Below are 19,651 nucleotides of genomic sequence, written 5' to 3' on the forward strand. Positions count from 1 at the left end.
GATGGCTCTTTGGATGGTGGTTTGAGCTTTTGTTTTATCGATTGTATGAATAAGTAGTAGATGTATATATAATGAGAAGTTTTTATTAGGTAGTTTAAGAAAGGTAATACAGTGACCCCATAAAATTTCTAACACAAATCACGGATCCATACTTATTTTGTGTAAGTCCAAAAGTGAAAGAGCAATTCTTTAATATAATACATCTACATAATTTTAAATCCTATTTAAATAGTAGTCTATAATATCTATCTGCCGACAGTTTTTCTCATACTGAATTTCGTAGTCCGTTGTTAAATCAGTGGCGGATAAAAGTGTTCAGAAAAATTCCATATTTTTAAATTAACTATATTTATTTATTTTGGTCATTATGGTATAAAATTCAGTCATTAATTATTGAATAAAAATTACATTAATTATTCACTCCCAACCCCGAATAAAATATAGCTATTGTTAAAATTTATCAAATAACTTCTAAATATATTATTAATAAGCCTATAATTTATAAAACTCATTTTCGGATCACCGTTTATTTTAAAATCACATAAGTTCCTTTTTAACTCGTTTGCTATCAATTTGAAAGACAATTAAGCGTTACCGTTGTTTACTAAAACTTATAAATCACAAATTATATATTTAATATACTTTTTATGTATATATAGATTTATTTTAATAATAGATTTTATTATTTCTTATATCATTTTACAATTTAGTTCTTACAATTAAATCATATATTATACTCCCTCCGTCCTAATTTAATAGTCCACAGACAAAAGGGCACACAGTTTTAAAAAACCCCACTAACTTCATATATTCACCAATGAAATATCTTCTCTCTCTAGATCCACCAATCAAATATCTTCTTTCCTTTCTATTTATGGAAGTGGACTATTAATTTGGGACATCCTAAAATAGAAAAACAGGACTATCTAATTGGGACGGAGGGAGTATCAAACTATATTTCAAATTATATATATTTAAATATATATGTATCTATTTATTTACAAGTAATAGTTCATAAATCGTCAGAAATGGTCGAAGTTAAATGATTGTACGGAAACAGTTCAAAAATTTTGAGACTCAACATTACAGACTTTGCTTATCGTGTCGAATTCATATAAAGATTAAGTTTAAATTTGGTTGGAAATTTCCGGGTCGTCACAAACACCATTGATCATCCCGTTTCCAAACCGCACGCATCAAACTTCCCCGATACTCCCACTATCGACTTTCAACCGACGCATCTCGTTCGCTACCACAACCACTTTAACCCGAGAGAAAAACACTCTCCTGAGCTCCCGTAATAAACCTACATCTTCGAAAACACAGCTCATATTGCTAGAAGTTTTTGAGACAAAACCAATTAGTACTCGTGTCATCAAACTCAAAAAACTTCATCCCGAAAACAAACCAGATTCGAAAAATCGTATCTCATGATCCAAAGGCCAGATCAGCTTCAAATTTTTACCACATATATATCAGTATGTCTACTATCCACAACCAAAAAATTAATTCGATCCAAACGTTAACGAACCCGTTATAATTTTTCTACTACAGCAGCTCCTGAAACTCCGAATTTGAAAGTTAAAACATTCTTTCGCACGTGATCGCGAAGAACGAGAACTCAGATCTGACACCCAAGTCTCCCGAAAAATCTCTCTGCAACGAACCCATCAACCCGATCTCTAACTTTGTTACCCTTCGTGAAATGCCCCGTTCATATTGATTATAAACGTTACATAATAATTGATTTCATCGCGAGGTATATGACCTCTAAATGATACATTTTACAAACATTGCATTCATTTTTAAAAGACAACCCTTCCTTACATCAAAATTTGATAGGCATGCATACCATTTCATAATATATCAAACTATCAATGACTTAATAATAATCTTGTTGAACTCAACGACTCAAATGCAACGTCTTTAGAAATATGTCATGAATGACTCCAAGTAATATCTCTAAAATGAGCAAATGCACAGCGGAAGATTTCTTTAATACCTGAGAATAAACATGCTTTAAAGTGTCAACCAAAAGGTTGTTGAGTTCATAAGTTTATCATAAACAATAAAATTCAGTAATTTTGATAGACCACAAGATTTAAATATTGCATGGTACAAATGGGCCTGAATCCTATACTCACCTGTAATGTACATGCGATTTCTTTTAAATACAGTACACATATCTCGTGTACAAAATCATTTTTCAAAATGCTTCATAACCGTGCATATATCTCGTGTACAAAATATCATACACATATCATGTGTATAAAAATCATTCTCTCGATATATAACATTCACTTTACTTTCTTTGCTTGGCTTGGTAACCGACCTTAACATATAATGCGCATCAATAATATCCCCAAAATAAACAGAACTTTCAGTCTATAATAAATATATAAACCTCAAAGTACTAAACACCACGCCCACTAGCTCTTCCGTCTAGTGAACATTCTGGGTGGGGGTGTTAAACCCGGTAGCTACCTTTAGGATTCGCGTGAATTAGGGGCCATACCCGTTTCCTAATTCTTAAGTTACCAAGTTATAATAATCAAGGGGAAATATTCACATCAATTAGTGGTAATTATAACATCCAACTAATTCAATAACACTCAACATAACTTCTCTCTGTATAATAATTCATTCGAGGAATATTTTGCTTGTATCTATCCCGTCAAACATTTATAAAAGCATCTCATGTATTCTTAGTTCAAAAATATAGATTGCAAAAGCATTTAAATAAAACAGTTGTAAAGCAGTTATAAAACAGCGCATGTATTCTCAGGCCCAAAAATGTAAAGAGTAAAAGGGAATAAATGATATACGATATTTTATAGTAAAAATATGCATACGACGGAATTGAATAATGCAGAGTTGGCCTCGGATTCACTAACCTATATCAGGTATATATATATTAATACATGTAATCGTAATCGAACAGATTCATATATTATATCTTAAATTATGTATTTATATATATATATATATATATATATATATATATATATATATATATATATATATATATATATATATATAATTTGTGTATATATTTAAAATAATTATTTTTTATATAGTTATATCAATATATATACATATATATATATATATATATATATATATATATATATATATATATATATATATATATATATATATATATATATATATATATATATATATTAAAAAATACCTAATTTGTTAAAAAAATGTTTATATGATTAATACATACTTATATGTAATATTACTATAAATATATTTTTATATCAATAATAGTAACAAAGATTATATTTGATTATAATGATAATATTAATAATAATAATACTGATAATAATATTAATTATAGTAATAATAATAATAATAATAATAGTGATAACAATAATAATAATGTCTCTAAAAATAATACTAATAATAATAATGATAATAATAATAATAATAATAATCCTAACAGTAATAAAGATGATAATTTTACTAAAAATGTTATTTTTAATAATATTAATAATAAATTTTTTTAATAAAAATAATACTTTTACTAAAATTATACTTTTCATAATAATGCTAATAATGATAGTTTTAGAAATAATGATGTTTATAATAATAATGATAATAATAATAATAACAATATTGGTTTTAATCATAATGATACTAATACTTATGATAATAATAAAAATGATAATTTTAATATTTTTAATAATAAAAATGATAATGATAATAATAGTAGTAATAATAATAACTATAATAATTATAATAATAATAATTTTACTAATAATGATAATAATAATAATAATGATATTAATACTAATAATACTTATTTTAATAATAATAATAATAATAATGATATTAATGATTAATGATAAAAATAATAATAATACTTATATTACTTAATGCTAATACTTATTATGAATGATAATAATATTAATCATATAATAACAATAATTAATAATAATAATAATAATAATAATAATAATAATAATAATAATAATAATAATAATAATAATAATAAAAATAATAGTAATAATAATAACTACCTTAATAGGAAGAGCTTCAAAAAAATAAATAAACCGCCTGCGCCCAGGCTCGAACCCAAGACCTCTCGTTAACCACACATAACACCAAACCATTCCGCTGTTACTTTCTATCTAATTTAATACCCAAACTAAGTATCTTAACATGTTTTTGTTTTAGCCCAGCAGTCCTTCGGCCTAACAGACAATTGATTTCTCTTGGCCCAATTAAAATCCGAAGCATAGCAGCCCAAGTTATCTAATTGTTACTGCCCAATTCGGCAGCCCACTCTAGAAATCCATTAAAAGAAATAGTTCGGCAAAAAAAAAAAGAATTACAGCACAAGCCTAGTACCCATTGTTTCCAGCTCGATTGACTAATAAAATAATTTGTTTTCATATGACCCCATCAACTTTATTATTCCACTAACAAAAACAAAAAAAAAATAAAAAAAATTCAAATGGGTATCATCCCGTCTCCTTTGTTTACATTCATAACCGTAACAGAAATATATCAGTGAGTAGCAACAGTAGTTGGGGTTTTAATGTTGATGTTATGGTGACAGAAGCATGAACCGGATGTAATGTAGCAGCAACTATGGTCCGATGGTGGTGTTGGAGATAGCAGTGGTGGCGTATGATTGTTACAATGGTGATGGTTTTACTAGGTAATAGGGTCCAACGGGTAGATGGTGGTTTACACAGGTTTAACAAGGAAGAGAAGGAAAGAGTTATCGAAAGAGAAACGAATTAATGGTGATTACGGTTGTGGTGGTAAGTCAAAGAAGAAAGGTGATGATAGGGTGTGGGTTTGTTCGTGACATGAACCCGAAATAAAAGTCAAAGGTGGTGGTTTCATTCACTTTAGGTTTTTGAACAACAAACAATTTTAGCTCGAATCGGAATAGACATAGATATCAATGATCGAAGATGGTGATGAGCAATGAAAAGAATTAGAGATGAATATGATCAGAAGGTTATGTACGTAAATCATCATATAAGTAATTTGGGTAACTTTTGGGTAATATTAAATACTCCGCATTAAATAAATATATCATATGGACATCTAAAGTGTCCCAGCCGCCAAACGTTAAAATGAGCCAAGGTGATGATGGTGGGTGGTTTAAGGTGATGATGGTTGGAGGTTACGATGGGTGGTGGAAGGTGACTTGTGGTGGTTGTAGCTCGATGGTTAGTTGAAGAAGAAAGAGTTGATTGAATGAGATTAATCAAAGTAGTGAATAGGGTGGTTGCTCATGGTAGTTCTTGAACACTTGGACTACAATAATGTGATGATCATGGTGTTCGAATAAGTGAAACGGAAGTAGAGATGGATCGGGGTAATAAGTTGGTGGGTGTCTGTGCTCCTTCCCTCATTCACTGAATGAGTGTATATATAATATAGATGTAGTTATAGAATAATATATAATATAATAATATAATAATAAATATAATAATATATCAATGATTCTAACAAAGAAAGGTAGTACACATATCCAAATTAAGCACAGTATAGCAGCTGTTGGTTTGTTATATTGTGCTGGCAGTTTTCACGGACTACAATATCGTACTCCGTTGATGGATCAGTGGCGGACTAAAAGTTCTCAGAAAAATCCCAAATTTTTAAATTAAATTCCTTTATTTATTTTAGTCATTATGGTATAAAATTCGATCATTAATTTATTAATTAAAAATTACATCAACTGTCCCGCTCGATTCTGGGTAAAATATAAAATGTGTTAAAAATTTAATAACTAGATCCTAAATACATTTTTAGTAAACCTAAAATTAATAGAATTCATTTTCGGATCACCGTTTATTTTAAAATCACATAAGTTCGAATTAACCTTCCCTAAATATTAATCGAAACGTCCAACAAGTATTACAATCACTAAATAATTATATTTAATATAGTCTATATATATATATATATATATATATATATATATATATATATATATATATATATATATATATATATATATATATATATATATATATATAGAGAGAGAGAGAGAGAGAGAGATTTATATATATAGATTTATTTTTTTATAACAATTTAATTATATCGTATATTATTATTTTAAATTATTATATATACATATATTTATATTTATATTTATATGTATACACTTTTATTTAAAATTAATGGTTCGTGAATCGTCGGGAATGGTCGAAGGTCAATTAAATATATGAAACATTTCAAAAATTTTGAGACTCAACCTAACAGAATTTTCTTATGGTGTCAAAAATATTAAATCGTATTGAGAGTTTGGTTTAAAAATTAGTCAAAATTTTTCGGGTCATAACAGTACCTACTCGTTAAAGAAATTTCGACCCGAAATTTGAGTATGGTCGTCATGGCTAATAATAAAAATGTTTTCATGACGAATATGAGTTAATAAATAAAGTTTTATCATCATTGAGTAATATGGATAAAACAATTTGATTTTTGTGAAGAGTACGAGTGAAGCTATCACAAAAGAGTGAAATGAGTAAATGTAGGTTTGTCTTAACCGGTGACGTAGTCAGGGTTGATTCCCAGAATTCAAGGGATTTAGAGAAAATCTTCGTAATAAGATTTGGTTCTTCGGTAATTAAGGAAATTAGGATCCTCTTTGATTAAATGCGATAATCTGTTTCGATTTCTCTGTTGAATATTTCACTATAAATCCACCCCCTTCGTTTCCTTATTCCCACAGCTCATATCTTCTATTCTTTCTCCCTCAATCCAAACTTTTGTTTTCTCTTCTCGACTTTAAGTAGCAAGTAATGATCCAGTAGATATGAATTTTAGAATGAACATAGTTAATGTTCTAAGAAAGAAATTGAAGTAGCATGATCCTGATTAGTCAAATTACTAGAAATCATGGGAAAAGATAGAACTATCAAGAAAATATGTTCTTGATATGTTTAAAGATTAGGTAGAATGTAAGAGTTGTGTAACATGGCACATGATGACGGTATGGTCTGTGAATCATCATGTTCCATTAGAAACTCGGCATGACTTACTGTAATATAATCACGTTGATCAAGTGTCATTATATTATACTAACTCATGCTTCAGTTCTCAACATTACTTCAAAAACATTCAAATTTTATATTCGTATTTTTCAGAATTTAGAAACTAATATAGTTTCCTTTCTTATGTAATACTGATATCGCGAAGAGATAAATGATTTTAGATAAGAATAGTTATGAATATATATTCAGAAATATCGAGGATATTTATAATGAAAGATACGATGATATCTTAGAATATCTAATATCGAAGGATGATTAAGAAGATTTGCCCGTAAAGGTTTAGAGTCAGGAGTAAGGTATTCGTTAATGACTTCAGCAGATACTGAATCATTTGGATTCTGTTTAGTCTCTGTGATTTGTCCACAGCCTCATTCATGGTTTTCTTAATCCATTTTCCAGTATCAAAATTTTTGAGCTTTTTCAGCATGCCATTCTTTATTATCAAACTGTTGACTGTTAAGGCAGTCTTCAGTTTTCACTGCTTCATCAGCCTTTTTCAAAACCCAGAAAACTGATTCATAGGCTAAAGCACTTTTCAGAAATTCAGAATTGAAGTTCGTAAATCCAGGAGATAGAAGTTATATATATATATATATATATATATATATATATACACACACACACATATATAATTGTTGTCGTAGAATCGCTGAGAAATTCGAGATTATCGATTGAGGCCTCCCGGTATTTGGTATGGTAATAATCGTTACAAGATGCCGATGAGTTCATGATAAGACTTCAGTAGATAAATATAGTGATTTGTCGGAGAGATTTAAGCCAAGGAGCAACGAGGTTGCTGGTACGTCTGCTGATAATATAGTGGAATATAAAAGGTTCACCGGTAACAATAAAAGATCACGCATATATATATATATATATATATATATATATATATATATATATATATATATATATATATATATATATATATATATATATATATATCAAGGTTATAATAAGGTTGTTTCGAACGAAAAGTCGAAGTTGACATGCTGGAGCTGTGACAAAACTGGCTATCTCGAATAGGAGTTTCAAAGTTATTTTCGGTAATAATAACACTAAAGGAATTAGCACAGCTACGTGTTAAACGTTTACTCAGTTTCCAAGAGTTTTTCAGGTGCATAACTATATGCATAAATCTTTCCTTCCGTAGAAAAAGTGCGGTTGGTTCATCCTTTCGATTGAGGTATTTTCAAGAATCGTGAAAGGTTTGAACGCAGATTGTAATCGTCAAGATACAAATGAGGTTTAAGATGAAATCAAGTGTCAAACTTGAAGAAATATTTAGTTTCATATGTTATAATCAATATTTTAATTCATTTTAATTGTCCAATGTTAGTAGTCCACATTTAGTAGTTCAATAATTCATATATAGTTTAATATATAATATTCGAATTAATTAATACGTATCGTGACCCATTGTATACATGTCTCAGACTCGATCACAACTCAAAGTATATATATTATTTTAGAATCAACCTCGACCCTTTATATGCTAACTCGAGCATTACCGCAATATAGAGTGACTTACGGTTATTCCAAATAATATATATAGATGACGTCGATATGATATGTCAAAATATTGTATATGTGTCCCGATTTATCCGATGATATTTAAAGTGCGTAAAATAAATAACAGAAATTAAATGATGATAAATAAAATTGCGAGAATTAAAATTGCGATAAATAAATTGCGATAAATAAATGTAATAAGGAATTAACAGTTACCTAGGAATAGTTAGCTAGGATTTTGTTAGCATGGATTCTTAACAAAATTTCTCATAGTTAATTTTTTTGTTTCTAACAAATTTTATTTTGTCCAATGTTTTCTTCATTATGCCACTTGTTGGATTCTAATAGGTCAAAATCTAAATTTGAAATTTAATGAAAATGGTTATTCTGCGGTGAACGGATACGTATATCTGTGGATGTAAGTAGAATAGTAAATGACTGTTGAATCAGATTGGAAGAATGTACAGTGTAACTTGTTAATGTGAAATCTAAATATTTCTCGGATATTACCTACCCGTTAAAATATTCTCATCATTAACAGTTTTTACAAAAGAATTTTTAATTACAATCTTTATGAAAATATACATACATATATATTTTCTTCAGATGTAATCATGGATTTAATGAGTTAATATGATATTAAACTCATTTGGTTTTCGGTTGGAATTAGAATGAATAATCTCTAAAACTTTAGAGATTACATAATTGCCGCTTAATGTTTCTCCAATAAAGTTATAAATCAACACTTCATCATTGATTTTTATTATTACTCCTTGGTATCTACAGTGCGTATGACGTTGATGCTCGTGGGACAGATTGTGAAGTTGAGGTTTTGCGGTGTTGAGGCTTGTGTTGTTGGTGGTACTGCCGGTGCTGGTGGTACTGTTGGTGCCAGTGATGTTGTCGGTGCTGCCTGTGATGCCTACAGGTTGTGCATCATATTTTCGAAAGTCACTACTCGAGTGTGAAGCTCGTTGACTTCTTCTATTACTCCGGGATGATTGGCGGTTGGAACGAGCGGATGAATAAGGTTGAGAATTTTGAATATCATATAATCATTGCGAGATATCCTGGAAATGAGGATGAATATAGTGTTTCGGACTGGTTCGCCGGTAAGTGCTTCAGGTTCTTCACCAAGAGAGAAATGTGGTGGATGGAAGGGATCACCTTCTTCTTGTCTCTAATAATTAAGTAGGCTACGAACCCATCCCCAATTCATCCAGAATAGATGATGGCTCATTGGTTGATCCATTCCAGTCACACTGCTTTCGGAGCTCGAGTGTGTATCTATATCGGAATAGCTGTCGGAATCCGAGGAACTTGAACTAGTGGCGAGTTCCATTTTGTACGAGTGAATAAAGGATTTTTCGATATGAAATGATTTTCGAATATTGGATGATATTCTAACTACATAGTATATCTATATGTATAGTACTAAAGATTTCGTAGACTATGGAGGAATTTACGGCATATGTCAGGCAAGTCTACAGTAACAGATACGCTAAGATATGAATTATCAGATACGCTAAGATATGAATTTCGTCTATACACTATTCATGCAGTCAGTGCAGTAAAACGTGTCTAGACTAAGAATGATAAGCAGGTAATTTCTGACAAGAAATGATAAGCAAAACTTTTGACATGCAGACACGGTCGAAGTACAGACTCACTAATGTATCCTAACGACTTTCTGTTAGACAGACTAATGCAAGACCTGGTTCGCTAAGACCACCGCTCTGATACCAACTGAAATGCCCCGTTCATATCGATTATAAACGTTACATAATAATTGATTTCATCGCGAGGTATATAACCTCTAAATGATACATTTTACAAACATTGCATTCGTTTTTAAAAGACAACATTTGCTTACATCGAAAGTTGACAGGCATGCATACCATTTCATAATATATCAAACTATCAATGACTTAATAATAATCTTGTTGAACTCAACGACTCAAATGCAACGTCTTTTGAAATATGTCATGAATGACTCCAAGTAATATCGCTAAAATGAGCAAATGCAAAGGGGAAGATTTCTTTAATACCTGAGAATAAACATGCTTTAAAGTGTCAACCAAAAGGTTGGTGAGTTCATAAGTTTATCATAAACAATAAAATTTAGTAATTTTGATAGACCACAAGATTTAAATATTGCATGGTACAAATGGGCCCGAATCCTATACCCACCTGTAATGTACATGCGATTTCTTTTAAATACAGTACACATATCTCGTGTACGAAATCATTTTTCAAAATGCTTCATAACCGTACACATATCTCGTGTACAAAATATCATACACATATCATGTGTATAAAAATCATTCTCTCGATATATAACATTCACTTTACTTTCTTTGATTGGCTTGGTAACCGACCTTAACATATAATGCGCATCAATAATATTCTCAAAATAAACAGAACTTTCAGTCTGTAATAAATATATAAACCTCGAAGTACTAAACACCACGCTCACTAGCTCTTCCGTCTAGTGAACATTCTGGGTGGGGGTGTTAAACCCGGTAGCTACCTTTAGGATTCGTGTGAATTAGGGGCCATACCCGTTTCCTAATTCTTAGATTACCAAGCTATAATAATCAAGGGGAAATATTCACATCAATTAGTGGCAATTATAACGTCCAACTAATTCAATAATACTCAACAGAACTTATGTCTGTATAATAATTCATTCGAGGAATGTTTTGCTTGTGTCTATCTCGTCAAACATTTATAAAAGCATCTCATGTATTCTTAGTTCAAAAATATAGATTGCAAAAGCATTTAAATAAAACAGTTGTAAAACAGTTATAAAACAGCGCATGTATTCTCAGTCCCAAAAATGTAAAGAGTAAAAGGGAATCAAATGAACTCACGATACGATATTTTGTAGTAAAAATATGCATACGACGAAATTGAATAATGCATAGTTGGCCTCGAATTCACGAACCTATATCAGGTATATATATATTAATACATATAATCGTAATCGAACAGATTCATATATTATATCTTAAATTATGTATTATATATATATATATATATATATATATATATATATATATATATATATATATATATATATATATATATATATATATATATATATATATATATATATATATATAATTTGTGTATATATTTAAAATGATTATTATTTATATAGTTATATCAATATATATATACATATATATATTAAAAAATACCTAATTTGTTAAAAATGTTTATATGATTAATACATACTTATATGTAATATTACTATAAATATATTTTTATATCAATAATAGTAACAAAGGTTGTATTTGATTATAATGATAATATTAATAATAATAATAATAATAATATTGATAATAATATTAATTATAGTAATAATAATAGTGATAACAATAATAATAATGTCTCTAAAAATAATACTAATAATGATAATAATAATAATAATCCTAATAGTAATAAAGATGATAATTTTACTAAAAATGTTATTTTTAATAATATTGATAATAATTTTTTTAATAAAAATAATACTTTTACTAAAATGATACTTTTCATAATAATGCTAATAATGATAGTTTTAGAAATAATGATGTTTATAATAATAATGATAATAATAATAACAATATTGGTTTTAATCATAATGATACATTGATACTAATACTTATGATAATAATAAAAATCATAATTTTAATATTTTTGATAATAAAAATGATAATAATAATAATAATAATAGTAGTAATAATAATAACTATAATTATTATAATTATAATAATTTTACTAATAATGATAATAATAATGATAATAATAATGATATTAATACTAATAATACTTATTTTAATAATAATAATAATGATATTAATGATTAATGATAATAATAATAATAATAATAATAATAATACTTATATTACTTAATGCTAATACTTATTATGAATGATAATAATATTAATCATATAATAACAATAATTAATAATAATAATAATAATAAAAATAATAGTAATAATAATAATAACTACCTTAATAGGAAGAGCTTCAAAAAAATAAATAAACCGCATGCGCCCAGGCTCGAACCCAAGACCTCTCGTTAACCACACATAACACCAAACCATTCCGCTGTTACTTCCTATCTAATTTAATACCCAAACTAAGTATCTTAACATGTTTTTGTTTTGGCCCAGCAGTCCTTCGGCCCAACAGACAATTGATTTCTCTTGGCCCAATTAAAATCCGAAGCATAGTAGCCCAAGTTATCTAATAGTTACGGCCCAATTCGGCAGCCCACTCTAGAAATCCATTAAAAGAAATAGTTCGGCAAAAAAAAAAAAAGAATTACGGCCCAAGCCTAGTACCCATTGTTTCCAGCTCGATTGACTAATAAAATAATTTGTTTTCATATGACCCCATCAACTATATTATTCCGCTAACAAAAACAAAAAAATAAATAAAATTCAAATGGGTATTATCCCGTTTTCTTTGTTTACAGTCCGAACCGTAACAGAAATATATCAGTGAGCAGCAACAGCAGTTGGGGTTATAATGGTGATGTTATGGTGACAGAAGCATGAACCGGATGTAATGTAGCAGCAACTATGTTCCGATGGTGGTGTCGAAGATGGCAGTGGTGGCGTATGATTGTTACAATGGTGATGGTTTTACTAGGTAATAGGGTCCGATGTGTAGATGGTGGTTTAAACAGGTTTAACAAGGAAGAGAAGGAAAGAGTTATCGAAAGAGAAACGAATTGATGGTGATTACTGTTGTGGTGGTAAGTCGCCGAAGAAAGGTGACGATAGGGTGTGGGTTTGTTCACGACATGAACCCGAAATAAAAGTCGAAGGTGGTGGTTTTATTCACTTTAGGTTTTTGAACAACAAACAATTTTAGCTCAAACCGAAATAGACATAGATATCAATGATTGAAGATGGTGATGAGCAATGAAAAGAATTAGAGATGAATATGATCAGAAGGTTATGTACGTAAATCATCATATAAGTAATTTGGGTAACTTTTGGGTAATATTAAATACTCTGCATTAAATAAATATATCATGTGGACATCTACAGTGTCCCAGCCGCCAAACGTTAAAATGAGCCAAGGTGATGATGGTGGGTGGTTTAAGGTGATGAAGGTTGGCGGTTACGATGGGTGGTGGAAGGTGACTTGTGGTGGTTGTAGCTCGATGGTTAGTTGAAGAAGAAAGAGTTGATTGAATGAGATCAATCAAAGTGGGGATGAGGGTGGTTGCTCATGGTAGTTCTTGAACCCTTGGACTGCAATAATGAGATGATCATGGTGTTCGAATAAGTGAAACGGAAGCAGGATATGGATCGGGGTAATAAGTTGGTGGGTGTATGTGCTCCTTCCCTCATTCACTGAATGAGTGTATGTATAATATAGATGTAGTTATAGAATAATATATAGTATATAATATAATAATAAATATAATAATATATCAATGATTCTAACAAAGAAAGGTAGTACACATATCCAAATTAAGCACAGTATAGCAGCCGTTGGTTTGTTATATTGTACCGACAATTTTCACGGACTGCAATATCGTACTTCGTTGATGGATCAGTGGCGGACTAAAAGTTCTCAGAAAAATCCCAAAATTTTAAATTAAATTCCTTTATTTATTTTAGTCATTATGGTATAAAATTCGATCATTAATTTATTAATTAAAAATTACATCAACTGTCCCGCTCAATTCTGGGTAAAATATAAAAAGTGTTAAAATTTAATAACTAGATCCTAAATAAATTTTTAGTAAGCCTAAAATTTATAGAATTCATTTTCGGATCACCGTTTATTTTAAAATCACATAAGTTCAAATTAACCTTCCCTAAATATTAATCGAAACGTCCAACGAGTATTACAATCACTAAATAATTATATTTAATATAGTCTATATATATATATATATATATATATATATATATATATATATATATATATATATATATATATATATATATATATTTTATTTTTTATAACAATTTAATTATATCGTATATTATTATTTTAAATTAGTATGTATACACATATTTATATTTATATGTATACACTTTTATTTAAAATTAATGGTTCGTGAATCGTCGGGAATGGTCGAAGGTCAATTGAATATATGAAACAGTTCAAAAATTTTGAGACTCAACCTAACAGACTTTTCTTATCGTGTCAAAAATATTAAATCGTATCGAGAGTTTGGTTTAAAAATTAGTCGAAATTTTTCGGGTCATGACACTTCGCGAACCATTACTATCATAATACAATTCGTCGACTAATTGCATCATAAAAGCCAAGATCAGACTAACCTTGGTGTGATTAATCTTCATGGATACATAGACATACCACAAGATTACCGCGAACAACTAAGTCACCTGGTCTCGATACATGTTGCAATAAAAATCCCAAGCCCTTCATTTGATTAAAAATAATTCTGGTCGGAATAAATCTCGTGATCGTGACCTCTTGTCTCGCGGTCGCGAGTGCGCCCTGATCAGCACCATTGTTTTCCTGCTTCCAATTCGCCATCGCTCCCAAACTCAAAACATGGCTCTGATACCACTTGTTAGGAATTCAGAAGGCCCTAACAGGATAAGTGATTGATCCATAATCACTAATCCACGAACGACAAACGAATAAAAACATAACGATAAATAAACTGCACGGGATTTAACGTGGTTATATCCCAACTCTAAAACACGGAGAAGATTTATTCCACGGGCGCAAACCAAATATTTTCACTGTATAATTTCGTGCACACATTTACAAGTTACAATATGGTTGTATTTATAGACAAATCGGTAAAAGGAAACTAAATCTTTCGACTTGCTAGCCAAGCTGACCGAATCTCGCGGCCGGGATAAAATACCTCGCGACCGCGAAGTGCTCATTCCAGGATGTTTATTTGCTGCTTCGTTTAAATCTTCAATACTCAACACCTAACACCTAGTCCAATGAAAAATGGTAAAGAAATAATGACAGAAGAGTACAAGTTGAAACCCAAACTAGAGGGAAAAAACCGCGGGACCCCGAAGAGAGAAATGCACTATTGACAAATTGTTACAATCACGTAGGCTACATAAACTACGCTCTACTTTTCGTCTCAATATCGTTCTCACTTTTCTCTCAATTTTTCCACACTAAAAAAATAACAAAATGGCTCCTATTTATAGCATACTCTTATTTGTTTACCAAGTTAAACTTGTTCATCGAGTTGAACTTGTTCTCCAAGTTGAATTTTTTCTCAAATGTGAACATGTTCTCCGAGGTGAACACATCTAGAATACTTACATCATTTGGGTAATTTAAATTAATATTTAACAAATCCTCTTACTATTCAAATTTCCTAAATCTTATTATCTCTAATTTAGATTTTTCCTTGACTGCAGCCGCCAATATTATCTCTACCTTCACCTGAAAGATAAGAGTGCTTCCACATTAAACATTGACTAATCTGTCAATCATTGTCAAGATAGACAAACAAAATTATGAATGATTTATGATACTCCACCATAAAGAGTATCATCATTTAGAATAACTCATTCTAAGAAGATCATCTCATCACATGTTTCAAACTTCATGAAACTTTATGGTCTATTTGGCTCACCCGAAAGTTCATTAGTCATCAACGTCATTTTCTACCACACAACCTGCATTATAGTCAAACCAATGCCCATGTCTAAAACATGTCGAACCTCTAATAAACATTCTTTTACATGGTGAGCGCGGACACACCATGAGAATGACCTAACTTTAGAGAAATTGATTATTCTCCATAACAATGGAGACATCGTTATCGTTATTGGAGCCCTTTTTTGAATCTGCTCCACCTGAAAATTCACAGTAACTTGCCCAAATATCCTGCACTTCCAGCATATCAGATTCTTCCTGGAGTATTTCTTCGTATTCCTATCTTTACTCATTAGTACCAAATTTTATAAAGAAGACATGTTGTTACCTTCTAATCTTTTCTCCTCATATATGAGTTTGCTAGTAACATCTTTAAACTTCATAACTTTCTTCAATGAAGATTGAAATATGTTTCATGTGCTCATGTGATGACGGTAAATATAATATCAGTTTCAAAACTTGAACTTCATCAGCCTCAAGTTCTAAAATGATTCTATTAAGAAGGCGTAGATGATTATAAATTCTTGTACCTCCATTCATATGCCAAATATGGAATTGTTGTTTAAGTTACAATCGACTTGAGCTATCTTTCCCTGGTACAAATGCTCCTATTTATCCTAAGGCTCCTTAGCTGTTGATAATCCATGAACATTTTTAATAACGCTCTTTGAAAGACACAAACGATTTCCATAGATCCATATCATACCTCTTCTTTATCGAACTTACTGGTTTTTCTAGAAACACTGTTATAAATAATGGTGAGTTTACCCTTCAAAGCCTTGTGTAACCTATACTGAATCAACAGATCATTAACCTCCACATGTCAAAATTGATTCTTCCATCAAGTTTTCGTGCACCAAACCTCATTGAAATGAACTTCGACATCATACTTGTATCTAAGGAAGAATGAGTATTGTGTACTACAACAAGATACTCTATACGATCAATATAATTTGTTTTACATATGGAACTTCAGACAAGCTACAAACACATAGCATTCTCCGAATTTCAATAATCGAGACGCCCACCAAATATATAGCTCTGATATTAGCTGTTGAAAAACATGGACCCACTTAGTTCTCAACATTATGTCCAATAAAAAATATTAAAGAAATTACAACACAAGAATATACATAAAAACTCCAAAATCTGAAAAATTACCACGAGACTCCCAAAAGAAAAATTCATTATATGAAAACTATATAAACCACCCTATATTTTTGCTCTCTCAAATTTTTCACTCAAAAGTAACACGGTGGTTTATATTAGTTGACATACTCAAAATTATTCACCAAGTTAAACTTATTCTCGGATATGAACGTGCATGTTGTCTAAATATTGCACATCTAAATTACTTACATCATTTAAGTAATTTAAATTAATATTTAACAATGTTTACTTTAACCATTTGGTATTATTAATATGTAAATGTAAATGTGCAGTTTTTTAATAAAAAATATATAACACTAATATTAGACTATACAAGTCCCCAATTCCACCATCAACCCCAAACCATAAGATTAATTGCAAAACTAAGGTTAACACTCAGTCTCATTGTACATGGACTATTTTGTAAATTATAGAAAGCAGCAGCTGGATTTATAACTTTGTTTAAAAACGAGATTTAACATAAATATGAAACATTTTAGTTCATTTTTACACCAACATTTCCAGATCTTTAGAGAGAGAAATAAGGGGTGATCTAGGGTTTTTAGAGAGAATAAACTCTCCATTTAAAGATATTGTAGGATCTTGATGAGTGCATGAGACTTGTTGGTGGTTGTTCACTACCTTAAGAGTGTATTGCAACTATATACCTTCATCATCATCCTTTATTTTGTGTTTTGGTAAGAACCCTAACCTTAGTTTTGCAACTAATCTTATGGTTTGGGGTTGATGGTGGAATTGGGGTTGTATAGTTTAGTATTAGTGTTGTATCTTCATTTTGGGTTATAGAAGCTGAGATTTTGCAATGTGTTGTGTAAACCTATGATTTAAAGGATTAATGGGTAACTAGGGGCTTGTGAAAGTGATTATTCATTGTTCATAAGTTTAAAACTGAGATTTATGGAGTTGAAAGTTTGAAAGTTTATGTATTTTGAGTTGAATTTATGAGTAGACAAATTGATATAACTATAGTGAGTGTAAATATTGGGTCTTGAGATTTTATGGGTAAAACATTAGAAAATGGGTCTTTTGGGCAAGATTGAGATGGGTTGGGAATTTTAAATGTGTTGATGGTGGAAGTGTTGAAATGAGTCACACTTCAACCTTTAGGGTTCTTTAATTTGGTATCTCGGTATTGTGTAATAATTAGTGCGATTGTATGTGTGAATGTGCTTGTATAGGTCGCGGTAAGAAAAACTAAGTAATCATCAACCTCCACGTTTCATCATCAAAAAGGTGAGTACATTATTAGTCGTGTCACCTCGGGGAAAGGATTGTATGTTGTTGGATTGCACACGTGCATGAGGCAATATGTAATTTGCAGGTTTTCCCAAAGTGTTTGTTTGTTTACCTACTTAGTGCATTTATATGATGAAAAAGTGAATAATGAGTCCATTAAGTTGAATCATACTAGCAAGGGGCTAGCTATTTGGAATTGGTAATATGTGGGCTAATTACCATGATTGTCATGTTACGACTTTGTTCGGGTAAAAATGGGTCAATACGGAATCCACATATCCATTACTGTGGGTGTGTGTAAGTTGCATTGTGACTTGTGTTGTAAATTATCTTAATTGTGTTATTGCTAGTTTGTACTCACTTTATCACTTATTATATTATTTGTGTTATGGGTGTAGGTTCAAGTGGTAGTAAGGTGCACAAGGAAGGAAAACAATCAACTAAAGAGTGGTAGAAGGGATTGTAGTGGTAAGTGAATCATCTAACTCTTACCGCCGTGAAGACATCACCACTTGAACGCCAAACGTCATTGTGTTGTATTTTGTGAACCATATAATGTTTTTTGAATTCTGAATATGTCGGGCATCTCATTTGTTGTGGTTGTAAAACTTCTAACTTAGTATCCAAGTGGGTGCAAACATATTTTGGGTCTTCATCATACAATGTCCGGCTGTACGAGGGAATGCATGTGGTTACGTAAAACTTATTGTGCAAATGTTTAAACTGGGTCTTATTGTGTTTTGCATAGTTATGGTTTCTACTTTTGTTAAAATTTGCGTTCAAAAGCATCCAGAAAGTCATTTGTAATAAGGATCAATGGTCTATTTGGGTAAAAGTGGTTAGCTATAGTGTGCACCGAGCATGAGTTGTGGGGGCAGCTCACTAAGCTTAAAGATGAGCTAAGGTCAGATCACGTTGTAGTGCGCGTCGCGCACATAAGTGGGCGCCACACACTATACCTGGAATAAGGGACGAGTAGAATATGTTGTAACGCACCCCACACAGTCTTGTGGACGCCGCACAGTATGTCTTTAAAAAATTATGGGTTAAAAGGGCGTTTCAAACAAGTATATTGTTCTAGAATT

This window comes from Rutidosis leptorrhynchoides, chromosome 4 (genome assembly GCF_046630445.1).
Source record: "Rutidosis leptorrhynchoides isolate AG116_Rl617_1_P2 chromosome 4, CSIRO_AGI_Rlap_v1, whole genome shotgun sequence".
Taxonomy (NCBI): domain Eukaryota; kingdom Viridiplantae; phylum Streptophyta; class Magnoliopsida; order Asterales; family Asteraceae; genus Rutidosis; species Rutidosis leptorrhynchoides.